We start from the raw sequence: 17,274 nt of genomic DNA on the forward strand, positions 1-17,274 counted from the left end.
GAGCTTACAATGCATGGCAGCTGTTGATCTGATCCTTCCATATTGAAACAGTATCAGCAAATGTGGGATTATTCTGGAATGGAAAGAGAAAGGAAGGAGACTCAAAGTACGTAAGAGAGAAATTTTAAAGGCTCATTAGAAAATTATATTGTGGCGGTAGACTCTATTCTGGCCTGTCTATGAAATGCCTGGGACAGATTTGGTCTTTGCAATTCTCCATTTGAACTTTCTTGTTTTAATTTAATTTTTCATACTTTATGAGGATTCTGTTGTACAGCAAAACAGAAGATTATCAGGGGTTCATTTACCAAAATAAGCATAATGTGTAGACAATGATTGTAATGTAAATATTACCTTTTGAACTCAAGGAGGGTATATGAGAAGGAGGAGTCTATGAGAGAGAGAATAATGAGGAGGGTGTACTATAGACTCCTCCCACAGGCAATGGTCACAGTGACCAATAAATAGGTTTTTACTAAAGTAATACACATAGGCCTCTTTTCAGTTCAGTCATTTTTAGCAGAGATCATTGAAACACATGACGTCTCCAATGATCATTTGATGTTGTATGCACAAAGATAGCAGATTAGATGCAAGTTAAAGACATCTTAAATTGGAACTGACACACTATAAACAACTAGTACAGACATGTTCTTAGGCTCTGCTCTCGATGCTCTCTGCAACATCACCTCAGTTCACTTCACTGGAACTTGTGTTGAAGAGGGCTATGCATTTACACTGAAACAGGTTGACAACCTAGCACCCAGATTCAAAGCACTACGCATTGCACAAAGCAATTCTGAAATATGAACCTATTTTTGTACGACATTTTCCTTTGAGTCGAATTGGTAGCAAAAGGTCATTGTATTTCAGAACGGAATGATAAGCCAATAGCTTCAGAGTATTTTTTGAGATACGTCTTCCAGATAGATGACTATTTTAACACAGATCAGCATTTAAATCATTTTATGTCTTAGCAGACCTTGTTTGTTTAGAGGAATCCTTCAAAATCATAGAAAAGCAAAATACTTTTTTCCCCAGACTATTTTAGTAATGATAATTATTCAGTTATGAACATTAATAATATTAGAGAATTAAAATGGTTTGAAGGTGTGATCATTAAAGCTTGTGAATATTTTCGTATGGTAAATAGATAAGACTTTTTAGATTTTATTTGATTCATTCATTTAGAGACAGAAAACTCAGATGGCATAAAACTGGTACAAGCACCATTTGCAGAAAGGAGGATTGGTGTTCACATCCAATAAGATCAAGGTTAGGGTCAATATTTTGCATTCTTTAAATCTGATAAATGGCATGGTTTGTTGACGCAACATTTTAATTGAAGCCAATAATTTGAACCCTGTAGAGATTTACAGAAGAGATAGTCAGCTGAACTGAGAGCGTTGTCTCTTGTAATGTTAGTAGGTTCCTCAATCTGTAATTGTTATAATCTAGGAGAATTTAACAGGCACGCTTAACAAGCAATGGGTAATAGTGATACATGCTTAACCCTATACATGTAAACACTGACAAGTTGCACATAGTAAATTCTTAGTATAGTAATATTAAAGCCCCTCTGGAGCTAAAATTTGTATGCCATCATATATACTCTAAAACATAATTCTTCATGGAAAAAATCTCTTAAATATTGAATTAAATATTTAATTCAAATGCTCATTTAATATTTTTCCCTTGGAGTTATTTTTTTGTTCAGTTATTGAATTTAATAAGTGGTATAATTTTCTGGCTCTTGTCTGCATAATGCATTATGAAAATGCAAGTTGAAGGCAAAATGTGAATTTGAGTTCTGGGCCTTCTGGTGAATTTTAGGCAAGCACCAATGATATTGCTATAGTTAGTTATTCCTCGGTCACATAGGCATATCTGGTTGAATTTTAGAATCCCTAGTATGGTGAGAGTAATTCTGAGCCTGATTAATAAGCATTAATTCAGTTGTGGCTTCTTGACCTGGCAATGACTGCTTGAAGAATGACAATGAAAAAGTCATTATTGTGACAGAATTCATTTTGGAAAGACAAGGTCAGTTGTAGCCATGATTTAAGAAGCCAAAAGATGAGGTAATAATATCTTGTGGCACTGTAGTGATCTAATGATGGGAGACAAGACACACTGCTATTATATTATATAAACCTTTCAATATTCTAAGGAAGGCATACATGCAAAACTTGCTACAACTTTTTAGCCAAAAGAATACAACCTGTATCAGTAGATACTGGGGGGAGGGAATGTCCAAACCGTCTTAAATGTATGCTTCTGCCATACAATTACGAAAGCAAGAGATAAAACGAATCTAATTTCAGGCTAGTTGAGTAGGCTGAATGTCAAAATACAACTAAAATAAGTTAATAGGTCACCTAACATCTAGGGAAATGCTTATTATATCAGAATTCATTGCATTGGGTAAATAATTCCAAGCTATTTATGATCTATTGCTTTTCTGTTGATTTAATTTAAATGAAAACTTGCAGTTTCAAAGTGTTAGGTGTTTTTAAAGTCTTGATAAATCAAATAAGCATTTATTTCATTGGAAATCAGAAGCAAAAGTATATAATGGCTACGAGTAAAGTTGTATCCAGAGCCAGGAATGCCTTGAGTTAGTATAGTAAATTTCAGCTCCATACTATTAACTAATGTCATGTTAATTTCCTTTTTAAATATATGTACGTCAAACATAAGGTTAATTAAAGTTAATGGAGTTTTAATACTTACTTTTATGGGCCACTAATTTAACATGAATGCAAATATATTTATAAGTAGACGGGGGGGGGGGTGTCTATATACTGCAACAAACCATGGGGACCAAGAGCTGTCAGAAGCTACTCTGCGGAGTAGTGGCATCAGGTGGAGGCTATTTTGGAAATACTAAATTTAAGGATAAACTATAGACATTCATTTTTATGCTACATGCTTGATTATACTACAAACTTATAATCTCTTAATGGGGAGCATGTTCTGTTGAACTTAATTGTATTACTTTGGAGTAAAAAACTGAAGTACGCATACTTTAATGTCCTTCCCACTGATATTGTAAAATAACATTTTTCTTTATTAAGGTATGGTCTTTCCTCTTGATACTTTTTGATTTTAATTACCAGCTTTTGATATGAAGGGAAGTGCTGGTGTTCAATATGCACCAACACTGTTGAGAACAGATATGGTGCATTATTTCCTCGGACAGCTCTACTGGCAGTATCTGTTGAGAGAAATATTTTTGTTTTCCTTAGCAATTTAAGATGCTGAGAAGGCCTCCATTCATATGTAGAATGAACATGAAACACTATATACCTTTGTCGCTTTTATTGACAAATGCATTTTTCAGCTTTGCAGCTGAATTTTACTTTCACTAACAGTTTCATAATTTTAGTCCAAACTAAGTTTTCTTAATGTATTTTCATTTTCTCTACAGCTGTAAAAATAGAAAAACTAAAAAACAAAGAAAATAAAACTCAAAAGGACTTGAAATTCATTCTTATAGAAATTCAAACATGCTATTCTCTTTATATTTAATTTTTATAATAAAAAGGATAAATGTATAAAAGTGTTTTATAATATGTGCATTTATATGTAATAGAATATTTTAAAGAGGAGAAAAAACATGAGTTTTCCCTTTAAAGTGGCCAGTATGTTTTTGCTCTGGCAATGCTAATGTCTTCTTCGTAGTCTTTTCAAATGAAAATGTAGCAGGATTGGTGTATCTGTTCCATGCTTTTTCAGTTGATAATAATGCGAAGTTGCTAGTTTGTGAAATCACAGAAGTCTATTGCAATTTTAATGCTGAAATATAAGAACAGATTGAGGAGCATATTTTAAAGCAGTCACAAGTATGCAGTGACTTCCTTGCTAGTCCATCATTTTTTCAATTATAATACACCAACTCAATTTTCTTTCGACACAACTTGCAAACAAGCATGTAATGAGTAGATATTGTTGTTTTTATTACCAGAATAGTCTCCATTTGATTGAATGCAATTTTGCCACCAGTTTACTTTATCGTCTTTCCTTGCCCATCAAGTGAGGCTGAGAATAAAATGTTGTTACTCAGAACATGCTTGAATTGGTATTTTGATGGGTTTATATAGCAAAGGGACACCCTCTAACATTTCTGCTTCTCCTGAGTTCTTTAAGTCATTTTGAGATATTTTTGGGTGACACCATATTCTTCTGGATCCACTACTGTCACGTGAGGCAGAGATGGCATCAGTAGTACAGAGTGCTTTTCAGCAGTTGGTGGCCCAACTACAACCCTATCTGGACTGGGATAACTTGGCTACTCTAACCTATGCTCTGGAAACCTCAGTACTGAACTATGGCAATGCACTTTACCCAGCTGCCTTTGAAAATAGGTTGGGAACTTTAATTAATGCGGAAAGCAGCTGCCCAGCTGTTGACAGGTTTGAGACAAATAGATCACCAATTCTGTTCCCGTTACACAGGCTGCCCCTGTTCTTCTGAGCCCAGTTCAAAGTCCTGGATAGCTCAGGACCCCAGTATCTTATGGGATGCCTCTTCCAATATGAATCTATCCAGATCCTTAGATTGGCATTTGAGACTCTGCTGCTCCTCTGAATGAGGCTTGGAGGGTGATGACAAGGGAGAGGGTCTTTTCCATTGTGGTCTTGTCTGTGAAATGCTCTTCAGAGCTTGGGCTGCCTACTACCTTCCCAGGCTTTTGAAAGACAAAAGAGTGGAGTTTGTATCATTGTTAGTGTGTTGTGAAAGTTTCCTATTGCTGTTATGGGGACGATGTGTGCTTTTTTATGTTGTATATGGTATATTATATTTATGTCTATCTTTTTACATGTAAATTGCTTAGAGACTTTTAGGTAACAAGTAACTATTAAATAGATAATCATAATATTGTTCCAGTGTTGTGTGAGGAAGAAGTGGATAAAACACAACAACCATTTATCCATGTATTACGTAAATATCATCAAAAGATAGATGTTGCTTCAGTATTTTGAAATGATCATGAGGTTTGCTTTGCTGAAGAGGCTAGTACCAAATGAACTTTAAATTATATAAATGGTTTGAGTTACTGGAAGAACAATGAGCAAGTATGCATTTTTTATAATATTGTGCATTCCTCCTTTCCAGTTGCTCATAATTGTTGTTTTCCTGTTGTTATAAATACGTATCTGCATTTTCCTGTGTTCTGTTCATAATGCACAGTGGAGGGCTCCCATTGTACACCCTGACACTGTGGTAAATTAAAATCATCATCAAAATGAACGACAAAGAGTTATATATTCAAAAAGAAATGTAAATAGTAAAAACATTCCCTCTTTGTCTGCAAGGCTGATACATTTAATGGGTTCTTTTCAAATGGTTCAGCGTTACAAAGAGCACACTACTGCGAAGGAACTGGATTTGAACCAGATGCTATTCCCCCCCCCCCCAAAAAAAAGGTGCTTCACAATCTATGATGTTCTTTCCTCTGTGTTCTTTCTAGGAATACAAATTAATTCTCCTTTGTTCAGGTGCCCACTTAATCTGATTGGTTTGGCAGACAAAGGAAGTGGAGGTGTTGCCATTTCTTCAAGATCCTTAGTGGGATTCTCAGCCTCAACTGGGAACAGGGACAAAAAGAGAGAGGCTCAAAGCCTTCCCTTGTGTAGAGCAACTGGATTTTCCCTTTCACATTCTCTCTTCTTCTCTGTTCTTTCACATAAAGATCAAGGACATGTGTATCCGAATGTTCATGAGGCCCAGTTCTTGATACATTGATTTAAACAGAGAGAGAAGCTTGGCAAGATACAATGTTGAAAAACAGGGTCAAAATCTGAAGTGACTTACTGCTTCTATTTTTAAATAACTCAGTACACTTAAGTTCATGTGAGATAAGAAGTAAGATCCACATTTTCAGAAAACAACCTCCACTTGATCCACTTGGTGCTTAAAATGCATGCCATTTGGTCAGTTGTGCTCAAGAGTGCCATGATATTCAGCATTTCACGGATGAAAACATGGACACTGATATGACCCACTCCCATCCTCACACCAAGGATCACCGCCTATGGCAGCCCTCTCCTCCATACTGAAGGCTTTCCCCCATCAACTATATATTGTATTTATCTATCCCCCACAAGCTCCTGAAGGAGGTATTTTACTAATTTGGTCATAACACTTTCCCTTTACTATCAGAGTAGCCATTAGAAGGAGAACAACAGAATGGCAGTTCACATACTTTTAGATTGCTCTACACACGTGAGAATGAGGTGACAGAATTCTAAATCACTAGGTTACTCCAGGAAGTAGTTGGAATGTAGAATTTTCAAATGCCCTCCCCTACATAAACATTTGCTGCGAGAAAAGAACAAGCATACCAGCAAGAAAGTCTACAGAGCCCAAATCTCTGCCTGTTATTCTTGTTTCTGCTTACAAGAAGCTTTTGGGTCGAATTCAGCATCACACATTGCAGTTTGCCAGAGAAAACAATTCCCCTTCTCCTCCCATGTACTGTACTAGGGTTCTTTCAACCCCCCACAGAGCCAATTTGTTGTGCAAGTGGAAGCCGTCACAGAGTGCTTGTGCTGACAGGAATCATTAGGTGAATCCCACCCTTGGTTTCTTTATTTTCATTTTTTTAAAAAAAAAAAAGGTAATCCCCCACCCCCCACCCTCTGAAGCGGTACTGGCCATCTTCCCACTTCATTCTGTTGCATGGGGCATCGTATATTCATTTCACCCTCTCCCTAGATGTAATTTCCCCAGAAATGTGGCAAAGCAGGGCTGAAACCTAAGAAACTCTTAGTGCATGTATATGCACACCAATGACATTTTTAAAAGGTATCCCCAACATCTCCCCCAAAAGGCAAAATTGAGAAAAAAATGGGTAAGGGGACTAGAGAGAGGTACCAGAAATTGAGGATGGTTGCAGAGCGTGTTACACTAACATTTTAATAATTTGAGAAATAGTACAAATTACGTTTGCACATGGTTGTTGATTTGAAAAAAAGATCATGTGTGCAATTACTGCCAACATGGCATGAGCATATAAAATGTGAAACTTGAGGGCTTCTTTACACAATATGGCTGTGAATGCCAAACCTTATCAGTAACACATTTTTTTCATAGCATAGGGACAAAAGTTCTTTGGGGTTGTGGATGTGTAAGAATTAGAACAAGTCGAGCAAGTTCACGGCATGTGGCTTGAACTGCTGCCTTTATATAGCAGCTGTATCAGATGAAGCAGCCCTGAGGATGAGTTTGTAACCCATTCATAGCAGTTGCAACAGCTGATACTCTTTGATGAATTTACCTTTGCATGGCCACTTCGAATTTTATCTCCATTGTTTCTGAGGCTACGCAGGGCCTACTGGATTCAAGGGCAAAACACTGGTGTTTTGGAACTGTGTATGCTTCATAGGATAATCCAATACACATAAATTCTAGTGGGTTGGATCCAGACTTAGCAACAGTTAAAGAAGACCTAGTGAAATGACTTAAGTTATAATAACTAACCTGAACGGTCTATTTCAATGGCTCAATGCTAAGTATGCAATCCACAACCCGACTAGGTAGTGGGGTTCTTAACAGCAGTGGGGCCACACCAGTTGTCTTGCTGGTCAAGCTGTAATGGAATTGGGATAACTGTTGGACCCAGTGCCGTCATGTGAAAGCAAGAGCTAGCTTGGGTCAGCTTAGCTCCTTGTCCTACCTGCTGAGTTCAGTGAGGCTTGCTTCTAGGGAAATGGATATGCAGTTAAAGTAGAGTTGAAGTACCAGAGTACCCATACTATAGCAGCTTAGGTATGTTTTGGAAACAGACATTTGAAATGTGACATTTTGAATTTTATACATTTATTGACAATTTTTAAATGTTCAAGGGATAATATAATACTTTTTGGTTCCACCCCACCTCTCACTTGATTCTTTCCTATCCATACTGTGATAGCATTTCACTGGATAACTGTGAGAATGCCATGGAGTCTAGCAGCAGCTGCATACCAGCAAGAGTGCTATCACACAGAAATGGCCCAGGCATTTTTAATATCGGGCACTGCTGCTGGATTTGCTGTTGCTAAAACACAGTATGGGGAAATTCTAACATACCTCTTCCCATCTCAGTCATTCACATCCTAGACGGTTATTTCACAATGCAATTAGATCCTCCAAGACATTATCCACCTTCCCCCACCTCTCCGAGAGAAGAGGCAGAGATTTTGCAACATGCAATGGCATGTTGCTGTCAGCCTTATTGAATTCCATAATGGATTGAGGGTGGTGGCCTTGAAAAGTATTCCAAAATCATGTTTTCAAAAAAGGTTAAATTGGGTGTTTGGACCCAATGTCACTACAACATTGGGTTCAGCCATGGCCACCAACACTTACTGTGAGCCATTAATCTACTCCAAGCTGGACTAGCACTTTACGCAGCATAGGAGTACCACACAAACCCTTGCACAGCAAAGAAGCACCGTGCAGGGGGGCTTTCTTCAAGGTCGGGGGAAATTAGAGAGGACAGGGGGGATGCTGTTAGTTCTGAGCCTCATCCTTAAGGCTTACTGAGTAGGCTGAACTGCACAAGGTGGTGCTCAGAATGGCAGCTGCTGCTGTGCAAGCTTTTATTGTACCACAAAGCACCAGGAGTGGGCTGTTAGTTCCTAAATCCTGTTTAGTGTACAAAAATTGTTTTCCTTATAAAACATCCATCATTCTGCCTTCCCCATAACACTGAGTGCACTTGCAAGTGCGAGGATAAATCTAGTTCAGAAACCACTGGATGATTTGTCAACGGGTGCTTTTAAAAAAATAAATTGCACTATTTATTTTCTGCTTGAAATTCCCTAGTTGGTGGCTAAAGGAAATTCTCTGTTGATCCATATGGTGCATAATGAGTTTGTTGTAGTGCTTTGATGTGTGAATGCTTAGATATAACAGAAGGATATGGGCACTTACTGACTGGGAAAGCTTTCCGCAAATGTTAAAAGGATGGCTTGTGTCAGACAAATACAGATTGGATTGTAATGATTTTTAATTTAATAATGGCAACATCCACTTTCACAATTTGAGAGATAACATTGAAAAGGTAGAAATCTATCATTTCCTAGTTGTATCCTTTATGAATATATTCATCATTTACCTCTCAGAAAATACAATCTGATAGCTGCAGCAGTGGCTAATTAATTTTTCACTGCAATAGGTGTGCGATGAGATTTTTTCTTCCAGATAATTAGTAAGTACTGTAGCCCTGCTCTGCTATTAGATTCACTCAGACAGTTATTCATCACAGGAACTCAAGGTCTGCAGTGAACTGTCACTACACTTATCTGGCTTAATAAAGATAGTTATATAACAGTTGCTTCCCTCTAGCTGATTGAATTTAATTTCCCAAGCCGCCACTGGCTTATAATGCTGAGTGTCGATCTGCAAAAGTGTTTCTCCCCTCTCCTCTGTGCTTTTCTACTTGCATCTGTATTTGAGGGTTATTAGCACAAACCAGCTCAGAGTGATGGCTTGGACACCAGAGAGTCTAAAAGCCTCTAATAGCCATAATAATAGAGTTGGTTGAAGGATACTGGTTGCCTTGGCAACTGTGCACGTGCCATACAAGATAATATAACTGCGCTGGTAGCGAAATCTGCACTGCATTTCTATTCCAGGAGTTTTCTGCCATGTTGTGTTTTACACAGCATCCTAAATTTCTGAGCAGACAAATAATGTAGTTAGCTAAGTTAACAGATTCCTTTTTACATAAACAAGAAGCCTTGTGTTGTTTTCCTGAGTCCATAATGTTTGCCAGTGTGGCGCACAATCCAAAAGCTCACATCTGTCTCTGCTTATGTGTCAGGAGAAGTTTCTTATTTTTCACCATAGCGTCCACAACTCAATCCACTAAACAAGGTGTTTTTAAAGCTCCCTAAATATTAGGCATGGGACTAAGAGAAATGGTGTTGTGTCAAGCGCGCGCACACACACACACACACACACATGTGTGACGTGCAATCTGTTTGTGCATGCAAATGAATTTGCTGAATTGTGGCCTCTAGATCTCATAGATTCCTGTTAAAATTATATTCTGTATAGGTCACAGCTTTGGCACAAAGTCACAGAGACAAATAAGAATGGTAAAATTCTTCATACACCAGAAATGGTTTTAAAAAAAGTATTAAAGTTCCTGTTTAAATAATAGCAATAATAAACACTCAGTGCCTTTTGAATGCTCAAATTGCATATTACAATAATCTTTGAAATATGACTCTATAAAAAGGGGTGCCAACTCTTTCCTGCCTGTGGGTACGTTTGCATTCCAGAGAAATCATCATGTTCCCCTGATGTGTTCTGCAAATCTCCTGTCTCCAGCTGTAACCCCATGCACTTTGATTTGGCTTGGGAGAAAGTATTTTATTGCCTTCTTCTCTCAAGACTAATGTCAGTGGTGGGGGCAGGACACTCAAGGAAAGGCCTCTGTGTGCAGTAATCCATTGGTGCCGTGTGCTCTGTAAGGTAGTATTTATTTGAAGATGATGGGAGAATTAAGGTAAAGAGATAGTGGCTTGCCAAAGGCAAAATTGTGACTTTGTCACTCAGGTGAGTTTTGAAGTAGTTACTTCACGGCTCACTCTCTTAACCACATTACAACAACTCTGTTCACAGCCTTAAAAATGATCTTAGATGCTACTTCACAACAACTCTATAAGACAGTTTAAAGACTGTGAGCTTAAAGACAGTGACTTGAAAGGCCGGTTATGGCTGTTTTCCGTCCTCCTGGTGAGCGGCGGTTGCGGCCTGACGCGGCACCTCCTCTTTTGCCCGGACGCGCCACCCCATCTTACCCGTTCCCCTTGGCCACCACAGAGGCTCACAGGTTCCCGCCAAACCCATCCATTCAAATAGACCAATCCGTGGCAGCTCCCCCCCCCCAGGGGGGGTGCTGACAGAATTCGAATCTGGATATCATTGCTGACATCAAAATCCAGCATTTCAGTGACTGTATAATTTGCTTGTTGGACATTTCTATCTGTACCAAGATAACAGAATTATGAGACTGTATAGCTACAAGTGCAGTGTAGGTGATGTGATAGACTGAAGTTGGCATGTGCATCCTCTATACCCCAAACAGATGCCTGGATCATACCCATAGCTGAGGTATCTCAAGGAAAAATAATAGGCATATGTTTTAAACAAGTCAACAGAGTCTCTGAGGCTGCACACCTTAAAAGTTGGTGATAATGTAAGAGCAGAATTGGTGATTACCTAGTTCTTAGTTCACACACTTACAGCCACAATGCTTTCATTCTGATGGTATGCTTTGATGGAGCACCTTTCTTTTTTAGAGCAACATTACAGTCCCATCTCTGTAATCACTCTTCAGCCATCCTCACTACGGTGTATGGGAGCTGAATTACTCCCATTTCAAAGGACCAACACAGCTGCCTTTCTGTACGCACCAGTAGTTCCCTTCTGCTGTTCTTATTTCCATGTGCTTGATTTGCTGATTATATTGTCCCTTTTCCCCTCAAGACTATATCATCAACACCATTATCCTCCTCCTCCTCATTATATGCATGCACTCTTTTTCTGTGTGTTGAGATTCCTGCATTGCAGGGGGTTGTACTAGATGACCCTAAGGATCCATTCCAACTCTACAATTCTATGACGGTGGCAATGGCACTCAGACTAAACTCTGCGTGGAATATCTTTATCTATCACCCCATGAAACATATATGACTTATTTGGCACTACAGAAAGGATGATGTGCGTCCACCAGCTAAGGCCTCATGATTTTTGATGCAAACTGATTCGTATATGTATATATTATTTAAAAGCAGCCACACTCCTTAGTTAGTGGCACATTTTCCATGCTTCCTTGGTGCTGCCCACATCTTCCATTCCTTCTCTAGAAGGAGAAATGTAGGGGAATTGCAGTGGTTTGGACTTCAGTAGAGAATATGACTCTTCCTATCATTTCCAGATGAATAGCAAAGTTTCATAATATGCTTAGTAACAGATTAAAAGCAACTGAGCATTGGTTTGGATCCTGACCAAGTTAGTTGAACTTAATTCCCATTAAAATCAAGTAATTGCTAAGTTGTCTCATGATTGCAGTGGGGACAGAGTTCAACTAACTTAATTTATATTCAACCCACTGGATTTATATATGGTTGCTGACTGCAGATGCCAATTTTTTGGGTTTAGCCACTGCACATGTTACTTGATTCTCAAACATTTGGTGAAGGATGAGCAAAAAAAGGCAATCTGTGAATCAGCAGGTGTATCTGCTTAGCTTCAAAATGTTGATAAATAGCAATGCCTCGCATGCTTTTCAAGTTCAGTTTTCAGATATATTTTATGCCACTTTTTAACTCTCAGGTTAAGAAGAATTGGAAACAGCAACACGGAAAAATGGGCTGAGAATAAAACTTCACTGAGGGAGTGTCACAGTCTTACAATGCGCTTGTTTATCCCCATTCTGTTCTGGGGTCCATGGTTTCCCAGGGCAGCCACTAGTTGAGCAGGAAGTAGGAAGTAGGCCACTGTCCAGTTCACAGCATGCTTGACAATGCATTGCAAACCATGACGAGGGGGATAAAAGAAACACTAGCTGCTGCCAGTTCTCCAGAGGAGACAACTGCTTACTATTTTGAAGGTCTCTAACATACTTCTGGCATTTCAGAACCTGTGTTTCCATGTCAAAATCTGGAATGGAATTCGTATTATCCTGTAAAGTATCAATCTAGCATTGGTTTGTGTATGTCTTGTTTGTGAGATGTTTCCTGCTGAAGATGAACGCTTATGAAAGGAAAGATTTAGAAATGCTTGTTCCTAACATTGTTATCTTCAGTGATTACCTGCAGGTTTCTTTTACTCTAGTCATCAGCTGTGGGTAATTTGGAATGCCATTTTCATATTCCCAGTGAGTTCTGTTTTTCTTCAACTTATTATCTTTCTTAAATCATCTTGTTGCAATTCAGAAAAGCATCTGGTTAATTTAATGGCAATCCATAACTCCCTTATATTATAACTTCCTTTTGGCTGCCCTGTCTCTTGATATCATTATTTTTTTATTTTATTTTTTGCATCCTTGGAGAGGAGGGTGTGTTTCATTCTGGCTGACTAAAGCTAATTGGGGGAAATAGTTGTAAGGTCTCCTTTCATTCAGAAACAAACTCATTTTCCATTAAAAAAAATCTTACTGAAGGAGCTGTTATTTGAGCCTGTGTGGTGCTGTATTACTTTTATGAGAATTTTAGTTTTCTTCAAGCTTCTATGGTGAATGGTACTAGTGAATTTTTATCTTTTTTATTGTGGAATTTACAACCCTAAAATTAGGAGTGTTAAGCACCCTGCTAGGCATGCTCATCCCTTTGATGCCCTTACACAGGGTCCAGTTTTAGCAGCCTGACAACTAAGCATATTACCTGAATATGTCCCATTATTTTAACAGACAGTGCTACCACACCAATTCAGGTGCTTACTGTGGATCATGGTATAAAGCACATTACAGAAAAATTGTGCCAGAATATAAGTGCTTAGGACTGAATGTGCCACTAGTGCCTTACCATAACCTGGCCTTCCATTTTCTGATATTTTTCTTCCACTGTGAAAGAAGCTTCTGTTTTTCTTCCTCATTCTTAGGGCATTTTAGAATTTCTTTATAATTTCAGTGGATTTGGAACTTACTTTCATCATGATGAGATGGCTGAGGGTGGTGTGTATGTTTTGCTTTCTATTAAAAATTGATCCAGTACTGAGTTGCCTTCCTAGCTACCCATGCTTCCTCATCTGGAGGCCCCATGGGAGGAGTAATGGCATGATGTCATCTCCTAGGCTTTAGCTGAAGCACTGGACACCCTGGGAGGCTGCAGAATACACACCAGAGATGTGGTTTGTAGAATGAAAGGACGCAGACGGCCATTTATTTTAGCATGCCCTCTTTACTATTCCACAGTACTGTCTGACTCCATCAGTAACTTAGAGAACTACAAGGACAGAACCAGTAGATAAAGACTGCTTATCCTTGGTGACAGCAGCGGTTTCAGCCTGGCATGGCCTTGGGTGAGCTGGGAGGAGAGAAAGCCTCTCATGCAGTTGGCTGGCTGGCGTTATCAGCCCAGCCAGCCATGGGGAGTATGGGGCTTCCCTACCTTAAACAGGCCAATTAGAGGCCAGGCAGCAGGATGGGAATTTGGAGACAGACCTGGGTAAACCTGTCTTCTCAGGTCCACCTCCAAAATTCAAAAGCAGGCTGTGCCACCTTCCTGCATTCCATCCACCACCCTGGTAGATATTTGGCCCTGCCTGAAGGTAAGCAAGCAGTGCATCCATATGTCCTTGCCGTGGAGTGAATCCGTCGCTGTATTTGGGGCCAGGGAAGAATTTTCTTTGCAGACCAATCGGGCCGGTCTGGGTTTTTTGCCTACCTTGCAGCAATTGTCACATCTTTTTGTCACAAAAAGGCATTGGGCTGGATCCTTTTTATAATCGGGGTGGGGGGCAGGAAGGAACCTTATTTCCCCTATCCTATGGATGAAAGTATCAGGATACCCTGGTAAGGGGGTCCCAAGGGGAAGGGTTATGTCCACATGGCCAGATGGAGGCTAATGGGCCATAGAACTTCCAAACTTGTCCTGGAGGGATTGTCCGTATCTGATGTGTGTCAAATGGGAAGCCCAACTGGCTGGTTCAGAGCAATAAACGGGGAGGAAAAAATCCCGAAGGGGTAGCAACCTGCATCCTATCAAACACAAATCCTCCTGAAGGGATTTGGGTCATCTTTAAAATTTCATAGAGCTTTATCAGCTCCCAGTGAAAGCTCTGAAATGGTGCTGCCTAGCTCTGCCTCATTGAGATCCTAGTTCAAGTTTTCACACATTGCCCAGTATGGGCTGGGGGAGTCTGTGAAATTTGAAGGGGCTTGCATGCTGTTGCTTGGGGGGGATTGGCATCCCACTTAACCCCCCACTTAACTTCAGCACCAACAAGCCTCCTTGGATCTTTACCTTACAGGGAGAAACTCTTTTTCTTCTTCCGCCATAAGGAGATACACCTCCCATGAAAGAGAAAATATGAAAGAGAAGGAGAGAACTTTCTGACCTTCTGTGCCATTTTTTCAAGAAGAGAAGGCATTTTATTTTTGAAAACCTCCATGCTGTGTGTGTTGCGGAGAGCGGTCTCTTCCTTTTCTCTTCATCTACCACTCCCCACGAGTGAGGCATCATCTTGTGAATGGAGGAAGAAAAAATAAACACTTCTTAGCTCACTTTTATTCTTCCCTGAAATGAGCTGGGGAGGAAATTTAGGGATTTTCTTTTTCAAATTTGTAGACTTTCATCCTCAAAATAAATTAAAAAACTAGGCTGATGATGGGGGAGACCCCAAAAAGGCTGCCACTTATCTAAAATAGGCACTTAATAATTTTAATTTTGTTACTTTTTGTTTTCTAGGTATTTTGAGCTCCCTTGTTTATTTATTTTACAAAGTGTTCACCAGTATCATACAGAACATTTTTATATGTGGCTAAACTACAAAGGGTTCAAATGCAAGGGACAAATTAAGGAAATCAGCAAAAACAAGGTTTATAATTAGAAAATGGGGTACCTTGGAATACAAAACATAAATATAAGATGCATTTCTAAAACAATCTGTATCCCATGGGAGTAGGGCATATAATTTATTGAGCTATCATTCTAAGATCAAAAATCCATTTTCCAAAGGTTGTGATGACGTTGACATATTGGCCATGACCAATAAAACAAAACAAAACAAAACAAAACCCAGAACTCACCGGTACTCAGTTCTGGCACCTCTCAGGTAGGCATCATTTCCATTCTAAGAGAACAAGGGAGTCATCACAACCTAGGATCATAATATTTTGCAGGTTTCAATTTGTACTTGCAAAATTAATTGTCACAAAATGATTAAAACCTAACACAGTAAACCACAATTTCAGGAAAAGAAAACTATTCAGTAGAAAAGCATGTTAATATATAGTGGGCCAGCTGAAGGTATTATTGGATGATGTAGACCGGGGGTCGGCAACCTGCGGCTCCAGAGCCGCATGCGGCTCTTTAAAGCCTTTGCTGCGGCTCCGGGGCGGTGGCGAGGGGAGGAGGCGAGGGGCGGAGGTGACCAGCCTGCCGCCCGGCGGGCGGGGCGCCCTAAAGCAGAGCGCCCCCCTCGCCAGGCAGACATCTGCAGCGTGGGGAGCCTTGCCGGAGGTCCCGGCAAGGCTCCCCACGCTGCGGATAGCAGCCTGCCGCCCGGCGGGCGGGGCGCCATAAAGAAGAGCGCCCCCCTCGCCAGGCAGACATCCGCAGCGTGGGGAGCCTTGCCGGAGGTCCCGGCAAGGCTCCCCATGCTGCGGATAGCAGCCTGCCGCCCGGCGGGTGGGGCGCCGTAAAGAAGAGCGCCCCCCTCGCCAGGCAGACATCCGCAGCGTGGGAACCTTGCTGGAGGTCCCGGCAAGGCTTCCCACGCTGCGGATAGCAGCCTGCTGCCCGGCGGGTGGGGCGCCGTAAAGCAGAGCGCCCCCCTTGCCAGGCAGACATCCGCAGCGTGGGGAGCCTTGCCGGACTTCCCGGCAAGGCTCCCCACGCTGCGGATAGCAGCCTGCCGCCCCACAGGCATCGGCCAGCCCCACAAGCTCGGGGGACAGCAGGGAGGCGAAGCGCCGCCATCCCGCTGTTCCTCGACCTGGTTCAGTTTCCCCGACCTGCTTTTGGGGGGGAAATAAAGGGAAATTTTTTTCCCTTTATTTCCCCCCCAAAAAACTAGGTGCATCCTATGGGACGGAGCGTCCTATGGGGCGAAAAATATGGTATTTTTATAATGACGAATGCCTCATTATTAATTATTATTTACATCAGGCACTGATTATGATTTATGGTACACTGGGGCCCTGATTAATTTTCTATGGCATTTTGGGGCATTGATTATTGGGCATAGCAAGTCGCGGTCGCGTGGAATTTGTGCTTTGTGACCGTTTGAAGTGGGGTTTTTTTCTTGGGAGGCTGGGCGGCACGAAGAGAGGGATTATTTTTATAATGATGAGGATGACATTGGGCCCTCATTATTAATTATTATTTACATCAGGCACTGATTATGATTTATGGTTCACTGGGGCCCTGGTTAATTTTCTTTGGCATTTTGTGGCATTGATTATGCAGTCGCGGTCGCGTGGAATTCCACGTGGAGTTAGTTGCCTGAAGCCCCTTTTTAGTTGCTTGAAGCCCCTTTTTAAACTTAAGCAGGTGAAAGTTTGGTGAATTGCTGCCAAGGAGTGTGGTGGAGTCTCCTTCTTTGGAGGTC

At 40.6% G+C, this 17,274-nt stretch overlaps 1 protein-coding gene and 1 long non-coding RNA gene across 3 annotated transcripts in view; one reads left to right on the plus strand and one right to left on the minus strand.

The window, feature by feature from the left end:
- SLC6A1 (solute carrier family 6 member 1) overlaps positions 1–17,274 on the plus strand; it is an 81,675-nt gene that overhangs the window by 4,760 nt on the left and 59,641 nt on the right. Inside the window, exon 1 of one of the 2 annotated variants that reach the window (XM_083488995.1) lies at positions 1,254–1,275. The exons of the other annotated variant lie outside the window; for it this stretch is intronic. The gene's annotated coding sequence lies outside the window, so the exon portion shown is untranslated. Of the gene's footprint in view, positions 1–1,253; positions 1,276–17,274 lie in introns of those variants that run through there. 2 annotated transcript variants of the gene reach the window in all.
- On the minus strand, positions 15,070–15,986 carry LOC310699230. Its single transcript, XR_014522016.1, has 2 exons — positions 15,752–15,986; positions 15,070–15,185 (listed from the first exon to the last, which is right to left on the minus strand). It is a non-coding gene; the product is annotated as an uncharacterized lncRNA (long non-coding RNA).

The sequence above is a fragment of the Podarcis liolepis genome, assembly GCF_965112155.1.
Source record: "Podarcis liolepis genome assembly, chromosome: 2".
In the NCBI taxonomy this organism is placed as follows: domain Eukaryota; kingdom Metazoa; phylum Chordata; class Lepidosauria; order Squamata; family Lacertidae; genus Podarcis; species Podarcis liolepis.